Raw genomic sequence first — 27375 nt, 5'->3', positions numbered from 1 at the left:
TAACCCCTTAGTGGAAAAGAAATCTAATGCTATAGGAATATTCCAAGCTCTGATACTAATAAGTAGCTATGTGCTGTTAGATTGATAAACAAAATTGTGTAAAATCCAGTTCTATCTTCCTGGGAATATGACCTTTTTTAATTCTCTGAATATTCTGTAAACATGAACATAATGAAAGCATAACCTATAACAAAATTTATAATTCTTTAATAAATATAACTGTACTTTTTGTAAATTTAAAATACTACAGTTGTGAGTGATATGAGATATAGATTTAAGCTCATTGAGCATTTAATAGGGGTGATAAGATATGAAAACAAGAACAGGAAGAATTGATAGGAGAGATGTGACAGCATACAGAAAACTGTAATGTTCTATGTGATAGAACAGTAGAATGTTAGAGAAAAGACAGAGAGAAAGGTCAAATATTTGAGGTGTATAGGGTCTTGTTTTAAAGATTGCCATGTACTGATATGGAGTAGTAATTGGCAATGTATACGAGAAATTTGCGGAAAAACTGTGAAAAAGACACGGATGCCTAAGTTCCCCAGTAAAAGATTGTTAGTTATTAACTAGGAATGTTGGTTTTGAAACGTGAATGTAAATGAAGAAAAGGAATAAAGATGATACTGGTGACAGCCCAACTGTGAAGTTGATTTATCAACTAAATGCAACTCTAAATTGATCTATCTACAGTCACTACAACCCCAACATAAATTACACAGGTCTTTTTGTAGGAATAGATATTCTGATACTACAATTTCCATTGAAGCAAAGAACTTTGAAAAAATAATTTTGAAAAGGAAGAAGAAAGAAGAAAGTTGTAATATTCCCATAATTTTGATTTCATGACTACTGTAAAGGCTAAAATAATCAGGGAATGGGGTACTGGTAAAAAGATACCTAGATCAGTGGAACAGAATAGTCTTCAGAAATAGATTCACACACCTGTGGTCAATTCTTTTTTGACTAAGTTGCTGAGAGAAATCTATGAAGGAAGGATAGCACTTTTTATAGAAATAGCCTTATGTCACACACACAAAATAAGCATTGACTTCTTGTTTGCACTATATATAAAACTTTTCTCAAAATGAATCTTAAACCTTAATAACATTTCTAGAGAAAACATGGACATCTACATGACCATGGTTTAAGCTCGAATTTTTAGATAAACCTCAAAACACATGAAACATGGGAGAAAAAAGTGATAAATTGCATTTTATCACATTAAAATCATCTGCTCTACAAAAGACATTGTTGAGGAAATAAACAAACAAAGCAAAGACTTGTACAAAATATTTGCTAAAGAACTACCCAATAAAGAATATATATCCAGGATATTAAAAAAGGACATCGAAACAAAATAAAAGAAAAACAATTAAAAAATGGGCTTGAACTTGAACAAACATTTTTTAACAAAACCCCATGACAAAGTGTTAAACATCATCTGATGTTAGGGGAAGAAATTCAACTTAAAACATACCTATCAGAATGAGTAAAGTTTAATACATGATAATACCTGAGAAACGAAATGTTTGTGAGGATGCAAAACAACTGAACTGCTTGTCCACTGCTGTAGGAATGTTAGTGTTACAGCCACTTGAGAAAATAATGTGACAGTTTCTTATGAAGTGAAACATGAACTTAATATACAACTCAACAATTTCACCCTGTTATTTACCCAAGAGGAATGAAAACATAGACATACACAAAATTTGTGACTTCCAATGTTTATAGAAGCTATATGGACTATATTCCCACACTGAAAATAATTTAAATGTTCATCAACTAGAGAATGATAAACTAATGGTGGTACATCCATAGAATGGAATACTACTCAGCAATTAATAAGAATAATATCACTGATATATTCAAGTACACAAATCGATCTCAGATATCTTGTGCTAAGTGGAAGAAGGCAAATTCCAAAGTTGATAGACCATGTGATTCCACCTATATCACATTCTGGACGAGGGGAAAATAGAAAAATGGAGAATACATCTGTGATTGCCAGAACTGGATGGTAAAGGCAGGTGATTGACTACAAGTGGTATACAGGGGATTTTTACAATGTTGGAACAGTTCTGTAGGTTGATTAGTTATACAGTTATATGTGTTTAGCATTCATATAAGTGGCACCTATAAATAGTGGATTTTTATTAATTTGTATTAAAACTTGATATCCTTAATTTTAAAAACTAGTTATTACATAATGTAATTTTTGCTTCGGAATGGGGATTGTCTTTGTACTGGAGATAGTGACAAGAAGAAAGTATAAGGGAGACATCTGAGGTAATGGCAGTTTTCTACATCTTAGTCTTGGTTTTTTTGATATGGTTATGTTAAGATTGTGAAATTTCATCACGGTATACTAGAATAAGTACTTTTCTATATGTATATCTTAATAAAAATTATGAAGGAAACAAAACTACTCTCTGCATTGTGTTAATAATAATTAGTAATGAGAATTTCCTATAATTTTCTTCTATCTGACTTGTCTCATTTTCATTCAAATTTCTTTTTTATGACTTTTTTTTAAAGAGAAGTTATAGGTTCACCACAAACTTAAGAAGGTACAGATATTTCCCATACACTCCCATTATTAATATTCTCCATCAAAGTGGTATTTTTGATGATTAATAAACCCATATTAACACACCATAATCACTTAAAGTCCATCACTTACCTTAGGGTTCACTCTTGGTGGTGTATACCCTATGAATTTGAAAAATATATATAATGACATGAACCCATCATAGTCTTACATAGACTTATTTTCACTGCCCTAAAAGCCCTCTGGGCTCTGCCTCATTATCCTCCTGCTCCCAAACCTCTGGAAATCATTGATCATTCTATTCATTGTGTTCTCTGATTTTCAGTTTTCTAGGTTTCTACTGATATAGCCTCAAGGTCACAGATTCTTTCCTCTGCCATGTCTCCTCTACTAGCAAATCCATTAAAGGGATTCTTCATTTTGGTTACACTGTTTTTGACTTCTAGCATTTCTTTTTGGTTCTTTCTCAGGATTTCCATCTCTTTACTTACATTGCCCATCTGTACTTGCATGCTGTCTACTTGATTCATATGATTCATATGATTAATTGTAATTAATCATTTAATTAATTAATATGATTAATACATAACTAATATGTAATTGTTATGTAATTAATCATATTAATTATAGTGTAACCACATAACCAGCCCAAATTGGCCCTATCCTGTTTCTAACAAGATGACCTGTTTCTCAGAGACAAAACAACAAAACCGGAAGTCATGCAGTCAAAGCATATGAAGAGTAAATGATTTTGGCCTCGAACAACACTCGGGGACAAAGTTTCTCCCCACCTTGAAACCAAAGGACCAGGACATACATGAGCAGAACCTGAACAACAGAACACTGTCAAGAGCCAAGAGTCCACAAAGATCTGGTTCCATAGTATTGGCCTCTGAGCACATTGGGCTATAAGCCCTTTGCTTGTTAATGATAGCTGTGTTAAATTTCTAGTGTGATAGTTTATTCTAATATCTCTGCCAAGTCTGGTTCTTATACTGGCTGTGTGTCATTCAAATGTCCAGTTTCTTGCTTCTTAGAAAGAACTGCATTTTTTTTTCTGAGTAGCTGGATGTGATGTACTGGGTAAGAAGAAACTGCTGTAAATAAATCTTTAGTCATGATGTGGTAAGGTGCTTGAGTTGGGGAAGTGTTCTAAAGTCTTATAATTAGGTCTCAGTCTTTGCACTCTGAACTTCATAATTGTTTCTTAGTCTTTTTCTGCCCCTTAAGTGGGGCTGGATGACTAGAGTAAGCTGGAGTCGGGTATTTCTCTCCTCCTGAAGCCACTGAAGTGTGTCTTGAGGGGTTCCAAGGAGCTCCAGTCCTTTGTCTCCACACAGAAAGAATTCAGCGAGATGTAAAGTTAATCGATAAGAAGTGATGTATTAGAACAGAAGCTTGTGAGGCTTACAAGTGGGCAGGTGAGAGGGTGCTGCACCCTGAGAACTTAGTGGGCGTTAGTTTTATAATCAAAAGAAAAGTGTGGAGGGGGAGAAGAAAACCTTCTCATTCTTGAGTAGATGCCAAGATTCCATCATCAGCTCCTCCTCCACATCTGGTGGGGGAGTTTTCTTGTCCCTTCATGGTTAATCTGGAACTGTCATGGCCCAATGAAAATGAACAAAAATTGCTAACATATACACTAAAAATGGCAAATCATTTTAGGTTTCAGTATAACGTCACCATTTCCTTATGTTTCTCTTTTTAGTGTGTGTAGAGGATCATGGACTAGGCATCATTAACTTACTGAGTTCACTGAGCAGGATACAGGTTTCATGCCATTATTGTTTTCCTGTTTTGGGGCATGCCTTATGCTTCTGCTGCACAGTTTTGTTGCTAAGCATGTCTGATTGGTTTTTTGCTTAAGCAAACCTGATTTTTTTATAAATTTATTTATTTATTTTATTTATTTATTGGCTGTGTTGGGTCTTTGTTGCTGCACAAGGGCTTTCTCTAGTTGCTTCGAGCGGGGGCTACTCTTCCTTGTGTTGCACGAGCTCCTCATTACAGTGGCTTCTCTTGTTGCAGAGCACAGGCTCTAGGCACATGGGCTTCCATAGTTGCTGCACATGGGCTCAATAGTTGTGGCTCACGGTCTCTAGAGCACAGGCTCAGTAGTTGTGGTGCATGGGCTTAGTTGCTCTGCAGCATGTGGGATCTCCTGGGGCAGGGATCAAACCCACGTCCCCTGCATTGGCAGGCGGGTTCTTAATGACTGCACTACATAGGAAGTCCCAAACCTGCTTTCTTGAGAGATCATTAACTTACAGGGGTCTCCTATACTTTTTTTCTCTATTTAAAAATCCCATAATGGGATTAACTATTTAATCACCTATTTTGTTCCTTTACTTTGTCCCTGTCACTCCCAGGTTGGTTAGCCTCTGAAAACACCCCAGCACGCTAGGCTCTGGTTAAATAGTGTCTCCTGAGGGCAAGCTTTCTTAAGATGAACAGAATAGCCTTGCATATTTCAAAATAGTTCCTTTTGCCTCCCCCTGCTGGAAGCACAAGTATTTTTTCTCCAGTATTTCCTGTGGGAACCTGGTCAAGCTCCTGGAGGTAAGTCTCAGGGATATTATGAGAGGTTTCCTGTCTGAATCTCCCCGAAATTTTTAATGCTCAGAGTTACCCACACTGGGCTTCCATCATTTGTCAATTATGGTTCAGGGTTTCCTACCCAGGCACTGGTTCCTATGGTGATTTCTGCTCCTGAGTTTCTGCAGGTAAGTCTTCACTACCTGCATTCCCTTGTCTGTTTCTCTAGGCTTTGAGGCTGCTGCTTGTCCTGTGCCCTCCTCTATTTAAGGTTCCAAGTACAGTTTATTGTTCATAGGACAGAGTGGCAAATTTGAAATCCCTTACTTGTGGAACTAGAAATGAGAAGTTTCTGCTTTAATTTTATTTTTTGTTTTCATTTTCCTTTTCATACTAGAGGAGTTATTCAAATGTCTGTAATATATGTTGTCTGCCCATCTTTACAAGCTGGTCACTGAAAGGAATTCTTAGTATCAGATCACTTCATTCACACCTGTTTCCCAGCATCATTATAGACTATACACTGCACGACCCTAAATTATGTCCAATCCTCACCAGAACATCACATCTTATCCCCTATTATGACTTTGCTTCTATTCATGGTGTTTATAGTCCCTGACCTTTTTTTTCCAGTTTTTCCCAAACTTTGTAGGTCCTCAAAAGTAGTTTTGAACAAATACATGAATGGTTATCAAATCATTTTACTGTCCCACAGTTCAAGTTATTTTTCTATAAAATGAGAAATTGTTGCCAGATCTGCTGTTTCCAACCCTACTGCCCATGAAGAGCAACTGAAGACCTGAAGAAAAGTAAAAATTGTAATGGCTCTCTTTTGTCAATCAATGTCAAAGTTCTATATTTATGTCCCGTGTGTGTGTATAGATAATAGATACATAGGCATTATCATGTCATCCAAATATGCTATAGATTTGTACTCAAGAATCACAATATCACATGGCTTTTGAAGTCTTACGGAGTTTTAAACCTTTTATGTCTCCTACTCCATGTTTGCGGTGTTCTGTATTTTTCTTATAACTTTAATAATAACCATATCACTAAGTTCAAAATTTACATGTTTTTTCACTTAAACCCAGGGCTTTATAATTTGAACAGAGTAGAAGTTTAATTAATTCAGATGACTGTAAACCCATATGCTGTATCCTGCAAAAAATTATAGTGTAATTTTACATTTTATAGTTTACCATATAAACTGATTTGTTGCAATGTAAATAAGTTATATTGCCAGGAGGAAACTGAGCCTCAGAGAAGTTGAGTGCTAACTCGGTGTCAGAGATATGACAAAAGATTGTTTCATGTCTTAAAAATGTTATCTAGGGTTGAAATATATATATATGTATAAAAGTATATACAACTATATATGTATACAACCAACCAACTTAGTGAGGTATAACTGACATTTAAAATGATATACATATTTAACGCACTGCACTCAAAGAGTTTAGGATGAGTACACACCCATGAAAACACCACCACTATCAAGGCCTTAAATATATACTTACCTCCCAAAGTTTCCTCTGCCCCCTTTATTGTTATTATAATTTTTGTAGTAAAAACATTTCATAAGCTGTACCTTCTGAGCAAAATTTAAGTACCCAAAACATAGTGTTACCTATAGGCACTATGCTGTATAGTATATCTCCAGAACTTATTTAACTAGTATAGCTGAAATTTTGTAGCTTTCGATCATCACTTCCCCATTTCCCCCTCCTCCCAGCCCCTGGAAACCACCATTCTACTCTCTGCATCTATGAGTTTGACTACTTTAGATCACTCATATAAGCGAGATCACAGAGTATTTGTCCTTCTGTGTCTGACTTATTTTACCTAGCAAATAACCTCCAGGTCCATCCATGTTATTGCAATGGCAGAATTTCCTCCTTCATTTAGGTTGAATAATATTCTATTTATATACCAGATTTTTTAAATTATTTTTCCATAAATAGACATTTAGGTGATTTTCATATCTTGGCTATTGTCCATAATGCTGCAGTGAACATAAGAGTGTGGTATGTCTCCAAGATTCTAATTTCAATTCCTTTGTATAAATACCCAGAAAGGATCACCAGATCACATAGCAGTTTTATGCTTAATTTTTTGAGGAAACTCTATACTGTTTTTTCTAATGTCTATACAAATTTACATTTCTATCAACAGTACCCAAGGAGTCCTTTCTCCATATCTTTGTCAATACTAGTTGCTATTTTTTAAATAACAGCCTTCCTAACAGTTGTGGGTTGATATGCAATTGTAATCTGATTTGCTTTTGATAAAATATGCATAATACCCAAGGCAATCTATCGATTCAGTGTAATCCTTATCAAAAAAGCCCTGCTATTTTTTAATAGAAATAGAAAAAAAAAATCCTAAATTTTATGTGGTACCAAAAAAAGACTCTAAGTTTTCAAAGAAATCTTGTGCAAAAGAACAAAGCTGGAGTCATCACAGGTCCTGATTTCAAAATATGCTACAAAGATACAGTATTTGAACTGTGTGGTATTGGTATAAAAACAATCACATAGACCAATGGAACAGAATGAAGAGCCCACAAATCATTTCACGTATATTTAGTCAATGGATCTTCAATAAGGCTGTCAACAGTACACAATGGGAGGATAGTCACCTCAACAAATTGTGTGGGGAAAATTAAATATCCGCATGCAAAAGAATGAAATTCAACCCTGATCTTACACCATGAACAAAAGTCAACCTAAAGACTTGAACATAAGGCCTGAACCTATAAACGTTGGGCTTAGTAACAATTTAATGGATATGACACCATATGCACAGACAACAAAAGCAAAAGTAGATAAATGGGAATACATCAAACTAAAAATACATACAGAAAAGGAAATAATCAATAGAATGAGAAGGCAACCTACAGAGTGAGAGAAAATATTTGTAAAGTACTTGAACAGACATTTCTCCAAAGAAAAGATACAAATAGAAAACAGGTTAGTATGAAAAAATACTTATCACTACTAATTACTGGGAAATTGCAAGTGTAGAGCATGCTTATAATCAGAGGCTGAAGAACTCTATTTATTCACCAATATTAATATGTAGTAAGCTATTCCAAGACCATTTTCTTTTTTATTGCATAAATCATCATGTTGCTATTTTGAACAAAAAGAAAGTTGGGGGCCTATTCCCCGCAGGGAATCTCCTGTGGTTTCAACAACCATTGAGTAGGTGGATATAAACAGAACTAATTATATCCATACTGTATATTAACCTGCCTTTACTGATCCACAGGTAAGAGAAAACTTCAAATCATTTGCAGACTATTTTAGGAGTTTGGATCTAAAATAACAAGATCAGATACATTACAAAATCCTTTTTGTTGTTGCCTATCACATAGGTGAATAAATACAACAAAGAAAATAGAAAGTATAGAATGTGTGTTTGTAGAGTTGAATGAGTGCTCCAAATTGACCATATACTTCTATTTTCTTGACAGAAGGCAGAATTGTTTAAGGCAGGAACAAACAGGAAAGTGTGTCAGTCAAGAGAGCATTTGACCTATTCAACCATCTGGGGGATTATATTTTGCTATAATGAGGAAAACAGTCAATTACCTTATTGTTTTTGGCTTTGTGTTATATGAGCCACATCAGATTCCTACTATTTCAGACTGTTTCTGTAGTCTTAATGTTTAAAAAAAACTGAAAAAATAAAAAAATACATATCAAAAACAGTATTATCTCACTGACAGTGGCAAGTGGGCGGTCATTTACAAAATGAAGCCATGGTATGACAAGAGGCAGTGAAAAATGGTGAGAAGTGCATGTATTATGAGGGAGACCTTGGACTGAACTTGGCTCTGGCACTTAGCTGTGAGAGTGTCTGTAAAGGGGAATAAAGTAATGTGTGCAAATGTCCATTCCTGCTGCACGTGCTTGGAACATGGCTGTTATTATAATTCCCTCCCTTGCAAACTTAGTGTTTCAATGCTGAGTCAATGTATTTGGATTTTTTATTTCAAACACATAGAATTCAAACTAAAATCTGCCTTCTCTGATGTCTCATATGAGTAGCTCTTGTTTTGTCTGCCTTTATTCTTTCTAATAATTATATGAAAACATTTTTTCCTGATATTGACAATTCTGGGTAATCTTGACTTTGTCTTCACAGAAGATTGTTGGTATGTGCTTTCTTCTCCTTCTGTCACTATATCTAATGCAAATGGCTTTTTCTCTTACTGAGGTTACCCATGTCCATGTATTGAAAATGGAGCTTGACTTACAATGTGAATTTAAATAGAGCACAGACTTTTATTTGCAGTAAATTATGTGCCCTCAGACAGGCTTAAATTTCCTATGGATTGAGGAAATTTACTCAATCCACACACAAACACACACACACACACATATGTATAAATTTGAATATGTATATATTTAAAAAAACTAATAAATAACTTTAATAAAGTTGTTGCTCCATCTTGTGCTATATTATGGGCTAATAACTGAAACTTTGGATTCAATTACAGGTTTGAGTTCTAATTTGTTTAACAGTGGGATTAACCAGGGAAGATTTCTGCTGTTCTGTTTTTATTTCTTCCTACTATTTTGCTCTCAAATATAGCTTTATGTCTCAGGGTAAGCATTGTTTATTTTTGTTGTCATATGTTAATTACTTTTGTTTATAAATGGCTTTAATTATGACTCTTAGATAGTAATTATTTCTTTGATAATTCACTGGATCCACAATATCTAAACAAGTATAATAACTTGAAAATAAGTTTTTTTTTTCAGAAAAGTTCTTCACATTTGCACCACACGTATTGAGAAAGCTGAAAATCATATATAATTTAGATATCCAAAAGTTATTAAATATGGCTAAATGTTTAGTCAAAAAAGCATAATATAATGTTAAATATTTGAGAAGTACATTTGAATGAAACACAACAGTCCTATATAATTGCTTAATTCAATCATAGCCCATCATCCTAAAAAAAAAAAAAACTTGTTTAATTCTTTCAGATACAGCTAAGAAGATCTAATGGAAGTAGAAAAGTTTTCAAGATTAGCTCATAAAATGTTACAATCTGGGAGACTGCTACTCTGTAGGACCAACCTAATTTAGCATTCTCTTTTTAACATCATTTTAAAGATTCAGTATTATTAACATGTTTTGCCTTTCAATATTTACTTCAATATAGTAACATAAATATTAATGTTCTCATTCTACAGGTGATTAGATTATAACAAATCATTTTACAAGTTACTGAAAGGCCTAGAATGCTGGTATCTTATTCCCATTATCTGCACATTGATACGCTAACTCACATGTTTGTACGTGAGGAAATTATTTTTAGCCAATCATTTGTTGTTTTAATGTGATTTAATATGAAACAGATAATAGAATGCAATGGTAACACATGTACACTATTGATACTGTGTATAAGATAGACAACTGATGGGAACATACTGCATAGCGCAGGGAACTCTACTTAATGCATTGTAGTGTCCTCAATGGAGGGGATATATGCATATTTATGGCGACACATTTTGCTGCACAGTAGAAGCTAACACAGCATTGTAAAGCAACTATATTCCACTATTAATTAATTAAAAAAAGAATACATTGGCAAATTAACCAGTTCAACTAATGGATTTAGAAGTGGCATGAATTCAGTGAGTGAGTGAATGAAAAAACATTTTTTCCATTGGATTCTTCAGTAAGTGACATGATTACTTGATGCACTGTCTTGTCACCATGACCTGATCTGCAGCTGGGAAACTATACATTGGCAAAAAGTAAATGTGAGGACACAAGTCACATCCCCTTGACCCACAATATTAAGCCACAGGATTATTGATTCTTTTGGTAGGAAATGAATTGCAATTTTTTGAATATGTTCAAGTTTTTTCCATGAGGTGTCAAGATGAAGAACATCACAGAAGTTACAACATTCATACTGAAGGGCCTCACAGACAACCTTGAACTGCAGATCATCTTATTCTTCCTGTTTCTAGCAACGTACCTCTTCACGGTGATGGGAAATTTAGGACTGGTTGTATTGGTCATCGGGGATTCCTGGCTCCACAACCCCATGTACTCTTTTCTGAGTGTGCTTTCATCTGTGGATGCTTGCTACTCTTTGGTAATTACACCCAAAATGTTAGTAGATTTTCTGTCAAAGAACAAAGTCATTTCATATCTTGGGTGTGCAAAGATGTTTCTTGCTTTTTCTTTTGGGACCACGGGATGCTTTCTCTTGGCTGCAATGGCACATGATAGCTATGTAACCATCTACAACCCTCTCCTGTATGCAGTTAGCATGGCACCCAGGGTCTGTGTGTCCCTCATCATTGCTTCCTATGTTGGTGGCATCTTGCATGTTTCTGTGCACACAGTGGCACATTTAGTCTATCCTTCTGTGCATCCAATGAAATTAGACATGTCTTCTGTGATGTCCCTCCCCTCCTCGGTATTTCTTGCTCTGACACTCATCCAAATGAGCTTCTACTCTTCTACTTTGTGGGCTCTGTTGAGATAGTCACTACCCTGATTGTCCTGATCTCCTATGGTTTCATTCTGTTGGCCATTCTGAGGATGCATTCCGCTGAAGGGAGAAGGAAAGTCTTTTCTACATGTGGCTCCCATCTAACTGGAGTGTCAGTTTTTCATGGTACAGTTCTCTTCATGTATGTGAGACCAAGTTCCAGCTTTGCCTTGGACCATGACATGATCATGTCTGTATTTTATACCATTATGATTCCCATGCTGAACCCCATCATCTACAGTTTAAGGAGCAAAGATGTCAAAAAGGCAATGAGGAAAGGGTTTAGGAAAAGTTGGTTTATCAATAAAGTATATTTTCACAGTAAAAATTAAATTTAAAAAGTTGAGAGTGATATTCTGTGCTGCAATATCCAGAAGATATGATGAGAATGTTTTGTTTTAGTTTATTAATGTACTCCTGTTTTTCCTCGATATTTTAACATAATCATCATAGTTAACCTTCTACCTATGTTATTTTTATATGCAGAAAACATTGTATCATCCATTTGCTTCTTAATGTGTTCCTACTGATACATGTATACACAAATACACTTCCACATACATATGTATGGAAAGGCATACTGATTGCTATAATACAAACACAAACACACACAGGTATAATGTTATGTATTCTTTTTTTCTTTCATCTCAATATTACTTGAATGTATAGGCTCCAATATTCACACCAATAAATAACATTATATCTAACTAGCTTGATCAAATACAGACTAATCAATATCAAAACCAGGGTTCAGCTGCTCTCATACCCTGGAGTCATTGGTATCTGACTCCAGCTCAAAGCATTCTGATACACCCTTAGATTTATGCATTGACAGCCACCGAACCCCAGCCTGTTGTTCAGGGACCATAGATAATGTGCTCAAATTTCTGGTGTCACTAACATGCTGATTGGTGAGGTAGCATGTCTTTCCTTTTTCTTATATTTCATTCAGAGCATGAGCATTAAACCAATCTTTTTTTTTATAAATTTATTTATTTATTTATTTTATTGGTTGTGTTGGCTCTTTTTTTTTTTTTTTTTTTTGCTGTGCGCGGGCTTTAGTTGTTGTGAGTGGGGGCTACTCTTCATTGTGGTGCGCGGGCTCCTCATTGCCTTGTCTTCTCTTGTTGTGGAACACGGGCTCTAGGTGCGTGGCCTTCAGTAGTTGCAGCACATGGGCTTAATAGTTGTGGCTCACGAGCTCTAAGGTGCAGGCTCAATAGTTGTGGTGCACAGGCTTAGTTGCACCGCAGCATGTGGGATCTTCCTGGAGCAGGGATCGAACCCGTGTCCCCTGCATTGGCAGACAGATTCTTAACCAGTGTGCCACCTACGAAGCCCTAAACCTATCTTTAATTTCTCACAGATAACAAAGTCTAGGCATGAACCTGTACCAAGATCAGACTTACATTAAAAAAACCCCAAAGACAAGCACACTTCAGAGAGTGTGCTACAGCTGTCCTGTGCTTTCCACATCTGAGCCCCTCCCACTTTTATGAGTTTCCTTACAGGCCTGGACCTGGCTCACGTTTTAGCTCTCCTTTCCTTTGACCCTTTCAACTCTGTGATGCCCCTGCAGAAACCCCCACTCCTCATGCCCAGGCCCAAGAACCCCAGTACAGAGGAGTCTCCCCTATGTGCATGTTTAAGTCCTGCTTCCAACACACCTCATTTTCCTCACAAGGACATGTATCCTTCAGAGGTTATTTTAAGATGCAGTGTTCTTTCCTGCCTTCCTTGATTTATATTTATTAATTTTTAATTATGATTTCGCAAAAACTTATTCTCTTATTGAGGGGCATCCTTATTTTTAACCCAAAGACAATCTTCTGAAAATTAGAGTACTACATAAAAGTTATTTCTCTAAATTGGGATTAAGTTTAAACTACAATTTAACAATTCTTGTGCAGAACCCTCTTACCTATATTACCTGTATTTATTCCTGTACAGTATCACTGCATTTATTTTCTCCTTTTGGAGAAGCTCTCCTCAATGCTATTCACATGGCTTCATCCACTAAGTATCAAAACTAAGCCATGTTCGGTAATATTAATTATGTTAGCATATCCAAACTGTGCAAACATATTTTTGAGCACTGTGTGTGTTTGAGAGAGACAGACAGAGAGATATGGCATTGAAGAGATCCTTAAACACAATTCAATATCACAAAGTCAAATTTTTTACTTTAAAATTTTAAGTTATGAAAGAAAATATAATTATAAACATAGTAAGAAACCATCCATAGACCAGAGAAAAGAGACACACTATGCATCTGTTAAATTAATGATTAATAGGCTAGAAGTCCATAGAACTATGAACAAAAAATAAACACGGAAAATTTACAGATGGAGAAACCCCTTTAGACCAATGCCTACACTTTAATAATGATCTGGAATATGTAAATGTAAAAATAATATAAAACAATTTTTCATAGTCATGACATTGGCAAAAATGAAAAAGCCAGGACTACCAAGTAATAATGAGGAGATGGAGTAAAGGAAACGTTCACACTCTGCTGGCAGGAGGATTAAAGTTATGACCACTCTGGGAAACAATTTTTTATATGTTAAATAAGTCTCTAGAGCCAGCAAAATCAGGGAATGTGGTATAGCTAAACTGATTAACATGGACAAGTTCAAAATCATACATCTGATTGAAAAAAAAATTTGCAGAATAAGACATTCAGTAGATCACATAAATTAATTCAAATATCTGCAAAATGAGAGTGTTTTTCTATTGGGTACATAAGTATACAGTTAACCAATATCAACTTACTTATGAATGACAGATTGTACATAGGATTTACTTCTGGTATGAAAAACAAAAGATAACTTGATAGGATTTGGGCCAAGGTTAATAGGAAGAAGAAGGGGTGTACAAAGAGGTTTGACTTTAGAAGAAAGGAATTTGTATGCTAAAAATAAGTGAAAGCCTGACTAATGTGAATATGGAAAGTTAATTTTATTCCTATGTTATATTCATTATGAAAAACGAGTATTTCTTTTAGGAAAATATATAGTTAAATTGTTAATATTTTTCAGAACATTTAAAGTTAGAAGAATCCCCTTGGTAAATTATTTTTTTTTAAGTTGGAAAATTTGCAAATACCAAATAATATGACTTCACCAAATTTGAAATTTCTATAAAACAAGATATATCGTGAAAAATTTAAAGAAAACTATTTTATTGCATGTAGTAGACAAAATTTATTATCGAGAATATATGCAAGTTATATGGGAAAATATAAAATCAGGACCTCCACTAAAAAAAATCACATAAATAACAGGTCAACATGCAAAAATATATCCAAATTTGTTTTTTAAATAATTTATGGAAGTACAATTTCTATACTGTAATATTAACCATTTTAAAAGCTATAACTCAGTAGTAATTATTACATTCACAATGTTGCACAACCACATTTCTATCTGGTTCCATTTCAATAACTCCCAAGTAGTCATAAAATAATTTCTTAACGTTCTTCCCTCCCCTTCAGCCCCTGGATACCGGCAATCTGCATTCATGACTTTATCTATTCTGGATGTTTCATTTAAACAAAATTTTATGAAATGTTACATTTTGTTCCCTCCTTCTTTCAACTAGCATGTTTTCAAGATTCATAACTATTGTAACATGTATCAGTACTTAATTGTTGCTTATTTTATTGTGTTCAGAACACTTAATATGAAATCTAACCCCTTAACAAAGATTTAAGTATATGATAGAGTGTTTTTAACTGTGGGCATAATGATGTAGTGTTTTAGGAGTTCCTTAGTTAGATACCCAACCCTTATCAAATACATAATCTAAAAGTATTTTCTTCCATTCCATAGGTTATCTTTGTACTGTCATGATAATGTCCTTTAATGCACAAAAGATTTAATTTTAATGAAATCCAGTTTATTTAGTTTTTCTTTCGTTGCTTGTGATTTTGGTGCCATGTATAAGAATCCATTAGTAAATGCAGGTCATGAATACATACCCCTTTATTTTTTTCCTAAGAGTTAAATTGTTTTAGCCCTTTTATTTAGGTTGTTGATCCTTTTTTAGTTAATTTTTGCATGTGATATGTATTCTGACTTCATTAATTTGTATGTGGATGTACAGTGTCCACTGGAGAGTATATAGATAGATAGATAGATTGATAGATGATAGATAGATATAGATATATAGATATATATTACATATATAGATAGATATATAGATATGTATATATATAATCTATCCAAGGACATAACAGTAATACATTTTATTTTAAGGAAAAGAAAAATATGGATAAACCTTTATGGCATAGTACCAAGTGAAATAAGCTAGTCACAGAAGGACAAATACTGCATGCTACCATTTTTATGAAACAAGCACATAGAAGCAAAGAGTAGAATGATGGTTGCCACGGATAGTGGGAATGGGAGAATGGGACTTGCTAGTCAATAGGTATAAAGTTGCAGTTATGAAAGATGAGTAAATTCTAGTGATCTGTTATAAAACATTGTGTCTATAGTTAACATCACTGTATTGTATACTCAAAAATTTTTTAGGAGTGTAGATCTCATATTCAGTGTTTTTACCACAATAAAAAGTTAAAATAATTAGAAAAATAGAAAAATGTTGTATTAGATAATAGTTGTTTCCTCTAGATGAGAGGTGGTGGAATGGGATTGAGGGAGGTTGGATCAATGGAAATTTACCTCATATGTAACTATGTGTTACTTTAAATTAATCCTATAAGATAAAACTATGGTTTCTTGTGGATGATGGAAATACAGTGTCTGTAATGTCATTTTTCTGTATATATATGTGTGTGTTTCTTATGAACAATTTGAAAGGTGAAATTTTGTGATTCTGTGATGGTATTGTCTTAGGGTTTTGTATGATTGACCAAGGTATGTTGATTAATAGCATATTGAAGACTTAGGAAATGGAAAATACCTCTTGGACAGTAAATTATAAGCTTCAAATGAGAGATCACTGTAAAATCAAGCATGAGTAACAACGGAAACTGTAAGAGAAATGGTGAAAGATCTTTACAATGTAATAGGAATGCTAAATCAATGGGAAAGTTAATGGAACTGACAAGGGAATGAAAGTACTGCTAACTGAGCATGGAAGAGACTGTTTCTTTGGACACATGAAAGACAACCTACACGGGACATTAGAGGAAGAAACAATATAATATGCAAGGATTTAAACCATTGTAAGGAGTAACTCAAAGTTGTAAAACATCTTTATAATTTCCTTTTTCTTTCCCACAATGTGTCTGTTACTTCACTAATTTCAGAGCTGAAGGTTAACATAAACCTTATCCGATATTAGGACAAGATAGATAATAAGATGAAGCAAGAGCAGTCGTGCCTCCCCTACAGTAATGAACATTCTAGAGAATGATATGCAAGTTTCTACTGTTCCTTTATCAAAGTCAAAATCATATTAAAGATAGACTGTGGCCCTGGGAACAAAACCTCATTTTTTTTTTCAGAACTTTAGGATGGATACTGTATTCATTCATTCATTCACTTATTCACCATTCACACATTTAGTCAATAATCAACAAATAACTCTTGAACATCTACTCGTTCCTTGGTATTATTTTAAAGCTATTAATACAAAAGCAAAGTATTTAGACATCTCTTTCCCTTATAAAGCTTATAGGCTAGAAAATTCCACACAAAAAGTAAAATTAAAATGTGTTTTCAATATTTGTTTACAATATTTTCATAGGCTGAATGGAAGGTCACAAGATTATATGAAACAAAGATTTCCATGCCAATAATTTTAAATAAACCTAGAAATAGTAGCAGGTGTATGACAGGTATCCTAAGAATTTCATTAAAAAATTTATATGCAGTGTCTTTACAACCCTTTGCATTTTGAGTTTATGTTCTACATCATTGGATTTTTATGGTAAGCACACCAGGATTTCTTCTTGACATAAGAATGAAGGCTTTGCATTGAGTACTATTTCCAATATGTACATTAAATTAAACATTGGGATTAGAATTCTGTTGGATTTTCTTCACAGGGCCAGAAGCAACCCTTCCCAGATAACATAGGGATAGAATTCAAAACAATCAAATGATGTTAAATCCATTCATACATAGTCTTAGAATCAAAGAAGTATAAAATGCTCTCATCAGCATCATACAGAAAAGGCTCCAAGAAACTAAAATAACATTGACACTAATCTTTTAAGCTAATCTGTTTTTTTCCCCATATATTACCTTGCTCTCTCTCCAGAAAAAAATCGAACTCTTTCTTTCCTTCCTTCCTTCTTTCTTTCCTTTCTTCTCCACTGTTTCTTTCTTTTCTTCTGTTGAAACTTCATTTGACCAAAAATGATCTTGGGCATTTCCCGGAACATTCCTTTAGTCATCCACATTGTAATTGGGAACCACGATACATATTAAATCCATGGTCTGAGGTCAACTGATTTGCAAAATGAAAAAAGTATAATTATCACTTTTTAAACTATATCATACAAATACAGATAATTTTATAATGTAAAGAGCTCCATTTTGGGAACAATGACAACAGGTTTAGCAATTATTTCATTTACTTTGTGGAGAAGAAATATAGCAGAGATGTTAGAAGCACTTCCTTTGGAAGCAAACATTCCAGGATATAGATTCTAGATCTGCACCCCTTTTAGCTGTGTAACACTTAAAAAAATCATTGAAACTTTCAGCCTCAAGTTTAAGCCTTAAAGAATATTCACTTGTGTTTTATAAATTACTTTTGGTTGATTTAAAGGACAAACATACAAACAGCTAATGAAAAAGTCATCACTTCACAAATTTGGATTTCGAGTGGTATATGTTAATATTGGGAAAATTTGAAAAACATTGAAAATTTTAAGCAAATAGAAATTCCCTCAAAAGTCAAAACTAGTTCCACTAGTTAAAGCTCACATTTGAACCCAGATAGTCTAACTCTAGTGTTCATGTTCTTCATCACCACTCTCTGATAGGACACTTTTCCACTAAATTGTACTACAATTATCAGAGGTGAAAAAATAGAATTCTATTAAAGAATGCATTAAATAAAGTATGGCCAGCTGTCGAAAGGTGTATGTTGCTGGTGAATATTCTCTAGAAATGCTGATAGAAGACAGTGTGATTTCGGCAATACTAGCTAAATCTTCTCAAACATACAGGCACAGCCCTATTCACAGAAGGAAAATTTCCATACAGGAAAGAACAGTTTACCTGAGGATGGTCTTGTTCTAGAAAGAAAATTTGTAACAGTCAGGGTTACAGGCTACCCTGGTGTAACAGTGGGATTCAGAAATAGAGTGGCTCAACAAAGAAAAAACTATCCTTGGTTATAACCTCCCAGAGTTTAGTTGATTAGGATGTGTGGATGGCTCTTTTTCAGAGTAATCCTGGGAACCTGGTTTCTTTGACATTATTGATGTGTTATCTCCCAAATATTTTCCTCTTCTTCTATGTTGAAAGGATTTTTCTTTTTAGTGTTTGGGCGAATGCACCAGCGAAATAAACTGGACCCGGGCCTACACTTCAGTATCTACCCAAGTTAACTGAAAGCAAAAATTCACTTAAGCATTTGCCTGAAAATGTTCATAAGCATTATGAATGGTAGCCAAAGAGTATAAACAACCCAAAGGCCATAAGATGATGAAAGAATAAATAAATGTGATATATGCATGCAATGAAGAATAGTATAACAATAAAGAAGAAATGAAATACTAATATATGCTACAACATGGGTGAAATTTAAAAACTTTATTTTAAGGAAATAAATCACAAAACACAACATACTGTATGATGCAATTCACATGAAATATCCAGAGAAGAGGCAAACATATGGACAGAAAATGCATAGTAGTGCCAAGGTTTGAGGCTGAGAGAATGGAGAATAACTGTTAGGTGCTTCAAGGTTTCTTTAATGATTGATGAACATACATAACCTTTTAATGTAATACACATCATGAACTATGCATTTTGAATACATTATATAATACAGGTGAAATGTATGGCATGCAAGTTATTTCTTAAGAACATTTCTACCTTTATATGCCTCTAAATATTATTTACATGAGGTAAGGGAAAAAGGTTATGGGAAACTTTTTCAAAAGTAAATATAACCCACAAAAATAGTCAGGAAAAAAGAAGAAAGGAGGAAAATATAGAAGAAAGAGGGACATGCATATATTTTCATCCTCCAAAGATAATAACTAAGCCAAAGAAACAGAAAAGATATCACAAGCTATAATCAAGATTTTCCCCCTGAAATGAAAGAAGATTTAAAACTTCCTAGTGAATGGATATATGTTCTGAGTATTCAGCAAAGAATGATCAGTATTCAGGTATTTATTAAAGTCAAAATTTATTTATTAAAGTTAAAATTTTTTATACATTTTGAAGAAATAAATCTCCTTAAAGTTTATGTTTAAATTTTTCTTCTCTTGCCATAAAATATGAATTTCATTTTACACTTGTTTTAGCAGCACTAACATTTGAAGGTAGAATTGTCCTTCCAAAGTTCATCAACGATACAATAAATACCTAAGTAGCTCCTTTATCCAAACCGACAAATTATCTCCTGAAATTCTGGAGTATGAGCAGACATTCCTATAAGAGTCACTTTTTAAATCTACATGAAAATTGGTTTAGCTATCATGAGTTAATGAAAGATTCACAAGAATATTTTAATCTGATTCTCAGGCTATCCCTTTTTATAGTCTTTTTTGTTTTCTTATTTTGGATAAATAATATATGATAAAATTCTTAAGATCAGAGGAAGACTTCACTAGAATGAAGTTGTTTATGGGGTATCAGTCAAGGCATAACACATGAAATTATGTCTTATGAAAGGCTAACATTGGTCATGGTACATTGTGAAATTTTAACTATGAAAATGGATACTGAATATGCAGTATGACACTAATTTGCAAATCTAGAGGTGTGCAAATAAGCATTCTATGAACAAAAATAATTGGGAGAAATTTATCAAATGTTACAACAATTTTGATTGTTTTCATATTATTCTTTAAATTTTTTATATTTTCATTTTGTTTCTAAAGAATTTTTTTTCAAATTTACTCCTATAATAGTGTCACACATTTAAATATAAAAGTTTCATTGTGAAAAATGTATCATTCCAATCCTGACAGTTTCAGACATGGAATAATTAAGTATTTCTCTACAAACCTAGGAAAAAATTAGAGCATCACAAAGGAAGATGACAGTTAAGCTCTTCACTTTGTGGCTTCCAAGGGAAAAGACAACTAGCTTCTCAAAACCTAGCATAGCTGCATTTAGTCCCTGAACTTCTGACCTTGGAGACATGCCAAGCAATCTTCCTTGGAATTGGGCAACAGGGATGACCACATTTTGCATGATTATGAATTCTCAGTATATGAGGTACCCTGGAATTATCAGGATGAGAGGCAAGGCATACTCTGCTCTGTTTAAATACACAATATGTAATACTAATATTCACTTCAGACATAATTTCCTGGCAAATTTTACTTTTGATCAGGAACTGAACAAAATTTCTAGGTTGACTTATTTTTCCTCATAATAAAAAAGATGAATGCACTAAAATTCAAAAAGAACTTATCTCCAGAAAATAAATATTATACTACAGGAATTTTCAACTGAAATAATCTTGATATTTTATTTGTGAGAAAAATTTGAGGTTGACATACTTCTAGAGAGATAATATTGGAAGAAAGTGTTTGTTTTTTTTCAGCAACTTTGGCTCTAGGTAAGTATTATTCTCAAAATTAGAAGATTTTAGTTAGAATCAAGTAAAATGGGGACATTATCAGAAAAAAATACATACAGATATCCTTACCCTCAGACATGTCAGTATTTGTGGAACAAGAAATACAGAGTTGATATAATCAGGGTCTACAAGCAATGAATATATTAGCAATATAATTTTGGAAGAAATTTTACATTTAATGCTCAACTGCAGAAAAGATCTTATCTTTTGGAAGTTAATATTAATATGTGGTCTGTCATTTCAATAAACCCTACTAAAGTCCACCAAGTATGAAATTTATTTATCATTAGTATTATAGAGTATTGGAATTGAAAGAACAGTATGTGGTGCATTAAAACTGTTCTTCTATCATTGTTTCTTATATATCTAGGATTTTTTTCCTCAGGTTTGTTGAAGTTAATTATAAATAGGAATAGAGTGGGATAGGCATGCTCTCTGGAGTCAATCTATCTTGGTAGAATTACAGAGAAAACAAATAATAGCTCTGAATCTGGATAAATTAACTAAATACTCTGTGCTCTTTTTCTCAACTAAGAAATATGGCTAATGGTACTACCTATGGTAAAATAATCTCATGGGTATTAAATGCATTAGTAACAGGAAACATTTAGAACAGCGTCACTATTCAATAAGTATACTGAATACTTATTCTAAGTATCCATTATATTAGCTTTATTATGTTAAATACAAACATCGTACCTATTACTATACCTGGCAATCAAACTAATATTTTTCTCTTCATACACTGTACACACATTATTATCACTTCCTAAAAACACTAAACTAATATAAATGTCATGTCATTCATAGAAATACAAATATTTTTGAAGTAATTCCTGCTAAGTATTAAACTTTGATTACTCAACAGTTTAGAGCATGTGAACACTATGGGAATACCACACATGTGTCTGACTTCATCCTCATGGGACTGACAGATTCTGAAGAGCTCCAGCTGGTCTTCTTTATGCTGTTTCTCCTGATCTACCTGCTGGGGAATGCAGGGATGATGTTGATCATCCTCCAACATCTCCAGCTTCACACCCCCATGTATTTTTTCCTCAGTCACCTGTTATTCCTCGACCTCAGTTACTCAACTGTCATCAGTCCTAAAACCTTAGAAAATTTACTGACGTCCACCAAGTATTTTTCATCCCTGAACTGCTTCACCCAGATGTATTTCTTTGTCCTCTTGGGTGACACTGAATGTTTCCTTCTCTCCTCAATGGCCTATGATCACTATGTAGCTACCTGCAACCCTCTGCATTACCCAGTTGTTACGTTCACCAGACGCTGCTACTCCCTAGTCTTGGGATCCTATTTCATTAGCTTCGTGGACTCGTCATTGCGCTTTGCATGAGGAGACTGCAGTTCTGTGACTCCAATGTAATCTATCACTTTTTCTGTAACCTGCCCCCAATTTTAGCCCTGTCCTGCACGGACACACATGACATTGAAATCATGAAATTCATTTCTGCTGGCTCCACCCTAATCATGTCTCTTATCACAATATCTGCATCCTATATGTCCATCCTGTCTACTACCCTGAAAATTACATCCACTTCAGGGAAGCAAAAAGCCTTCTCTACTTGTTCCTCCCATCTCCTGGGAGTCACCATCTTTTATGGCACTATGATTTTTACTTATTTAAAACCAAGTCCTACTCCTTGGGAAAAGATCAGGTGGCTTCTGTTTTTCATACCATTGTCATCCCTATGTTGAATCTACTCATATATAGTCTCAGGAACAAAGAAGTAAAAAATGTTCTTATTAAAATCATGCAGAAGAGGAAAGGCTCCAAGCATTTAAAATAATAGTAAAGCTAAACATTTAAGCTCAAGTTTTTATTTTTTTCTCTATAATGTATTTGCTTGCTCTATCTCCAGAAACAAATTAAAGTCTTTATTTATTTTTATTTATTTATTTATTTATTTTCTGTTGAACCATGCTCTCCTTGACCAAATATAATATTGGGCATTTCTCAGACTATGCCTTTAGAAATTCACATTGTAATTGGAATTGTTGAAGCATGTGCAATCCAGGGTTTAAATATCCATGTATTTAGGGTAACTCATTTGCAAAATGAAAAATTATAGTTATCACCTTTTAAACTATGTCATATAAATTGAGTATCTTATGATGGAAAAGAGCTCCATTTTGGGAACAATGAAAACTGTTTTAGAAATCATTTCATTTACTTTGTGGAGAAGCAATATAGCAGAGTGATTACCATCACTTGCTGTAGAACCAAACATTTCAGAATTTCAGTTTTAGATCTGCAAACCTTTTAGCTGTGTTACCCTTAAAAGATCATTGCAATTTTAAGCCTTAAGTTTCCTACACTGCAGAAAATAAATAATAATTCTAGGTCCCTGGAGTTACTGTAAAAATTGTATCACATAATGGATGTAAAGCATTTAAGGCAGCACTAATAAATGGTGGCCATTATCGTTGGAACACACACATTGCTACAGTTTTTGAATGTACAGTGGCTTTTTTAAAAAGAATACTCACTTGTGTTTTATAAATTACTTTTGGTTGATTTAAAGGGCAAATACACAAACAGCTAAGGAAAAACTGAGCACATCACAATTTTGGACATCGTGGGATATATGCTAATATCAGAGAAAATATGTAAAATATTGAAAAATTTAAGGAAATAGAAATGCCCTAAAAATGAACAACTTTGTATGTTTTCTTCTACATTGATAGTTATGCATGTACATTGTATATATTATATACATTATATTTCATTTCCTGTATACTTTTTCACAGTTTACTGTGTATCACTAATAAGATTAAACTTTGACTATGCCTCTGTTAGTGACATCTAAGATGAGTGTGTTTTTGGTATATGGGAAAAGTGGAGACTCTCATTTTGTAATGTTTTGCACATGAAATGTACGTAAAGGAATCAAGTGAAAAATCTTCATGCAGTGATAGCTCTTTGGTGGCTATCCACAAATGCTGAAAAGCCCTACCCTTGTGTGACCTGCCAACAAGCTTCAGTAAACTGCTTCTTTTTGATATTTTGTATATTTTGAAACATCAATGTCATTCTCCTGATTTCTATAGGTTTGCTATGATCATTAAAATAAATTCTTGAACTAAATGCTTGACTTATTTGTTTTAAATTTTTTAACATTGAGAAGTTGTATAACTACAAATTTACAATATAGCTACAAATTTACAGATGCTGTGGCAACTCATAGTCTTTCGTCAAGTAGAGTGCTAAAATCTCTTTTATTTTAAAATCTTCTTGTACATAATCTTCAATTGCAATTTTAACATTCTCTGCTATTTAAATGTTAAGAGCATATTTTCCATTTTACAAGTATTTCATATTTTTTGTTTAAACTGTTGTAAATAGCTAGATAGTTTTAATTCAAATGATAATGATTTTTGGAAATTTAGATTGTTTTCAAGTGTTAAAAATAAAATATAGAAGTGCAATTCTCTTCTAGGAGTTAAAAGTTGAAATTATTTTTACTAATTCAAAACTGTCAAAAATCTATTCAAGTCTTTTGAATATGCATTATTTTTTCGTACTTATTTTAAACGATCCCTTATCCTATATGAGTGCCATTTGGAATTATTATGACAGGTTTGTTCTGACTTCCATGTTGTCTAGAGTCTATATTTACAGCAATTGTTATTTGATTTTGCTTGCATTTGTTTAATAATAAACATTTTTGCTCCTTTTTCATCTTTTATGTGTATAATGTCATTTTCTATATATATAGGCTTTTTTCAATTTTCTAGTCTCTTTTGTAAACTGTGTATTTACTTCTCTTTTATTTCTATCTCTATGATTAGGAGACATATACTGTTGTTTTATGCTGGCAAATACTGTCAACAGATTGTATGATTTTGTAGACAATAGTTAAGATAGGAAAGTTATAATCAAAGAAAACAAAACTCAAGACTAACCTATTTTTTTTTACAATACAGCTGAGAAACCTCTTGTACAGTATCATTACACATGTGTAATATAATCTATAGACCATATGAAGATTTAGACTATTTGCATTTGCCCTGAATATTCATTGTTGTATTACAGCACATCATATTTTATGTAAAATATGGTCTGTGATTATCTAAACATTATATGCTTTTTCATGGTTTCATGTCAAAATATGATAGAGAAAATGAGACAAAATAGAACATACCAAAAACATAAAGAGCTGTGTTTACTTCCAAGTAATGGATAGATGTAATGGTGATAACATTTTGCTAAGCACTTACCATGATAGTCAACATTCAAAGAGCTTTAGATATAGAGTGAAAACAGTTTATCTTCACAAGATAACTTCCAGGTAGGTACCAGCAATATCTACATGTTCTCTCAGGTCCTTGTACTTTTTCAGGAAAAGACTTAAAAGGAATCATGAAATGTTGTGTGTATCTCACACACCTCATATCCAATCTATCAGCATATTATGTTGATTCAAAATACAAGATATGTTTGGAGTCTGGAGACTTCTCAACATGTTCTCTGCCACCACTCTGGTCCAAAGAACCATCATCTGAGTCTTATAGTTACTGCTGCAGCCTCCTGTCCTATCTTTGGTTGGCCTTATCCCTCTTGAACCTAAATGTCAATGTAAGAGCCAGAGCAATACTGTTAAACAATAAATTGGATTATATCACTTTCTTCACAAATCCTACAAGACTTCTCATCACACTAACAGTGAAAGTGAAAATCTTCATAAGAGCCCACTGGTCCACCATGACTTTGTCCCCACTCCTTACTTCTGTGAACACAGTCTCTCCTATTCTATCATCATACTACTTCATTTTGACCACATGACGTCCTGACCCTTCTGTAAAAATTAGTCCTGATACTGTCTGGAACTTTTCCATTTTCTGTTCTTCATTCTGGAACTTCCTTTTCATAGACAACTGCATGCTTTTTTTTTTTTCTTATTCTATTCTTAATATAAAGGTCCCTATCACCTTTTCTAAATTGTACTTGTTCCCATCCCCCTTTCATGTCTCATCTGTTTTCCATAGCAGTTGTCTCCAACTAACCACTTGTAATTTGCTAGTGCTTTTTGTTTCATTTCTGCCACCACACCACCACCACCACCATCACACACTGTCATGTAAGCTTAATGACTGCAGGATCCTTGCTTACTTTGTTCAACATTGTATCCCCAGCACCTAGGTCTAGGACTCAATAAAATATCTGAAGTTTGCAATTTACAGATAATGAAAATGAAGAACACACAGATTAAACAGCACATTCCTGGTCATTCCACTAGTTACACAACAAGCTCACAGTCGAAACCAGGTATCTACCTCTAGCGTTCATATTATTCATCTCCACTCTCTGACAGGACTATTTTCTACAACATTATACTAATAGAATTCATTACTATGTTAAAGAAAGCATTAAATATAGTATCAGGGCTGTCAAATGGTGTATGTTTCTGGCAGACATTTTCTAGAAGTGCTAATAGAGGACAGTGTGATTTGGGCAATACTAGCTAATTCTTCTCAAACCTACAGGCTCAGTCCTATTCACAGAGCAAAAAATTCCATAAAAGAAAGAACAGTTTATCAGATGATGGTAATATTCTAGGAAGAGAATCTGTAACAGTCAAGGTACAGGTTATTTTGGCATAACAATGGGATTCAGAAACACACAGGATCAACAAAGAAAAAAGTATCTTTGGTTATAACCTTGCAGAGTTTAGCTGACTAGAGTGTGTGGTTGGCTCTTTTCACAAACTAATCCTGGAATCTAGGTTTTTTTTTCTTTTTTTTCCCCCTGTGTTGTTGAACAGTTACCTCCCAAGTATTTTGTTGTCCTTTTCTGCATTTATTGAAATTATTTTTTTTTTAGTATTTGGTAGAATTCACCATTGCAATCATCTGGGTAAACCATATGGGCTTGCTCTTCAATATCAACTCAAGTTAATTGAAAGCATAAATTCACTTAAACATTTGCATGAAAATATTCATAAGCATTGTGAATATTAGCCAAAGAGAAGAAGCAACCCAAATGACCATC

The 27375-nt window shown here is 33.7% G+C and overlaps 2 pseudogenes; both read left to right on the top strand.

Moving 5' to 3' along the window:
* Positions 1–10994: 10994 nt before the first annotated feature.
* On the top strand, positions 10995–11947 carry LOC130848514 (olfactory receptor 5T2-like; annotated as a pseudogene).
* Positions 11948–18658: 6711 nt separating this feature from the next.
* On the top strand, positions 18659–23173 carry LOC130848512 (olfactory receptor 8H1-like; annotated as a pseudogene).
* The last annotated feature ends 4202 nt before the right edge of the window (positions 23174–27375 follow it).

Source organism: Hippopotamus amphibius, chromosome 3 (genome assembly GCF_030028045.1).
Source record: "Hippopotamus amphibius kiboko isolate mHipAmp2 chromosome 3, mHipAmp2.hap2, whole genome shotgun sequence".
NCBI lineage: Eukaryota > Metazoa > Chordata > Mammalia > Artiodactyla > Hippopotamidae > Hippopotamus > Hippopotamus amphibius.
Note: the sequence above shows the minus strand (reverse complement) of the source record. Positions and strands in the feature narration are given on the sequence as shown.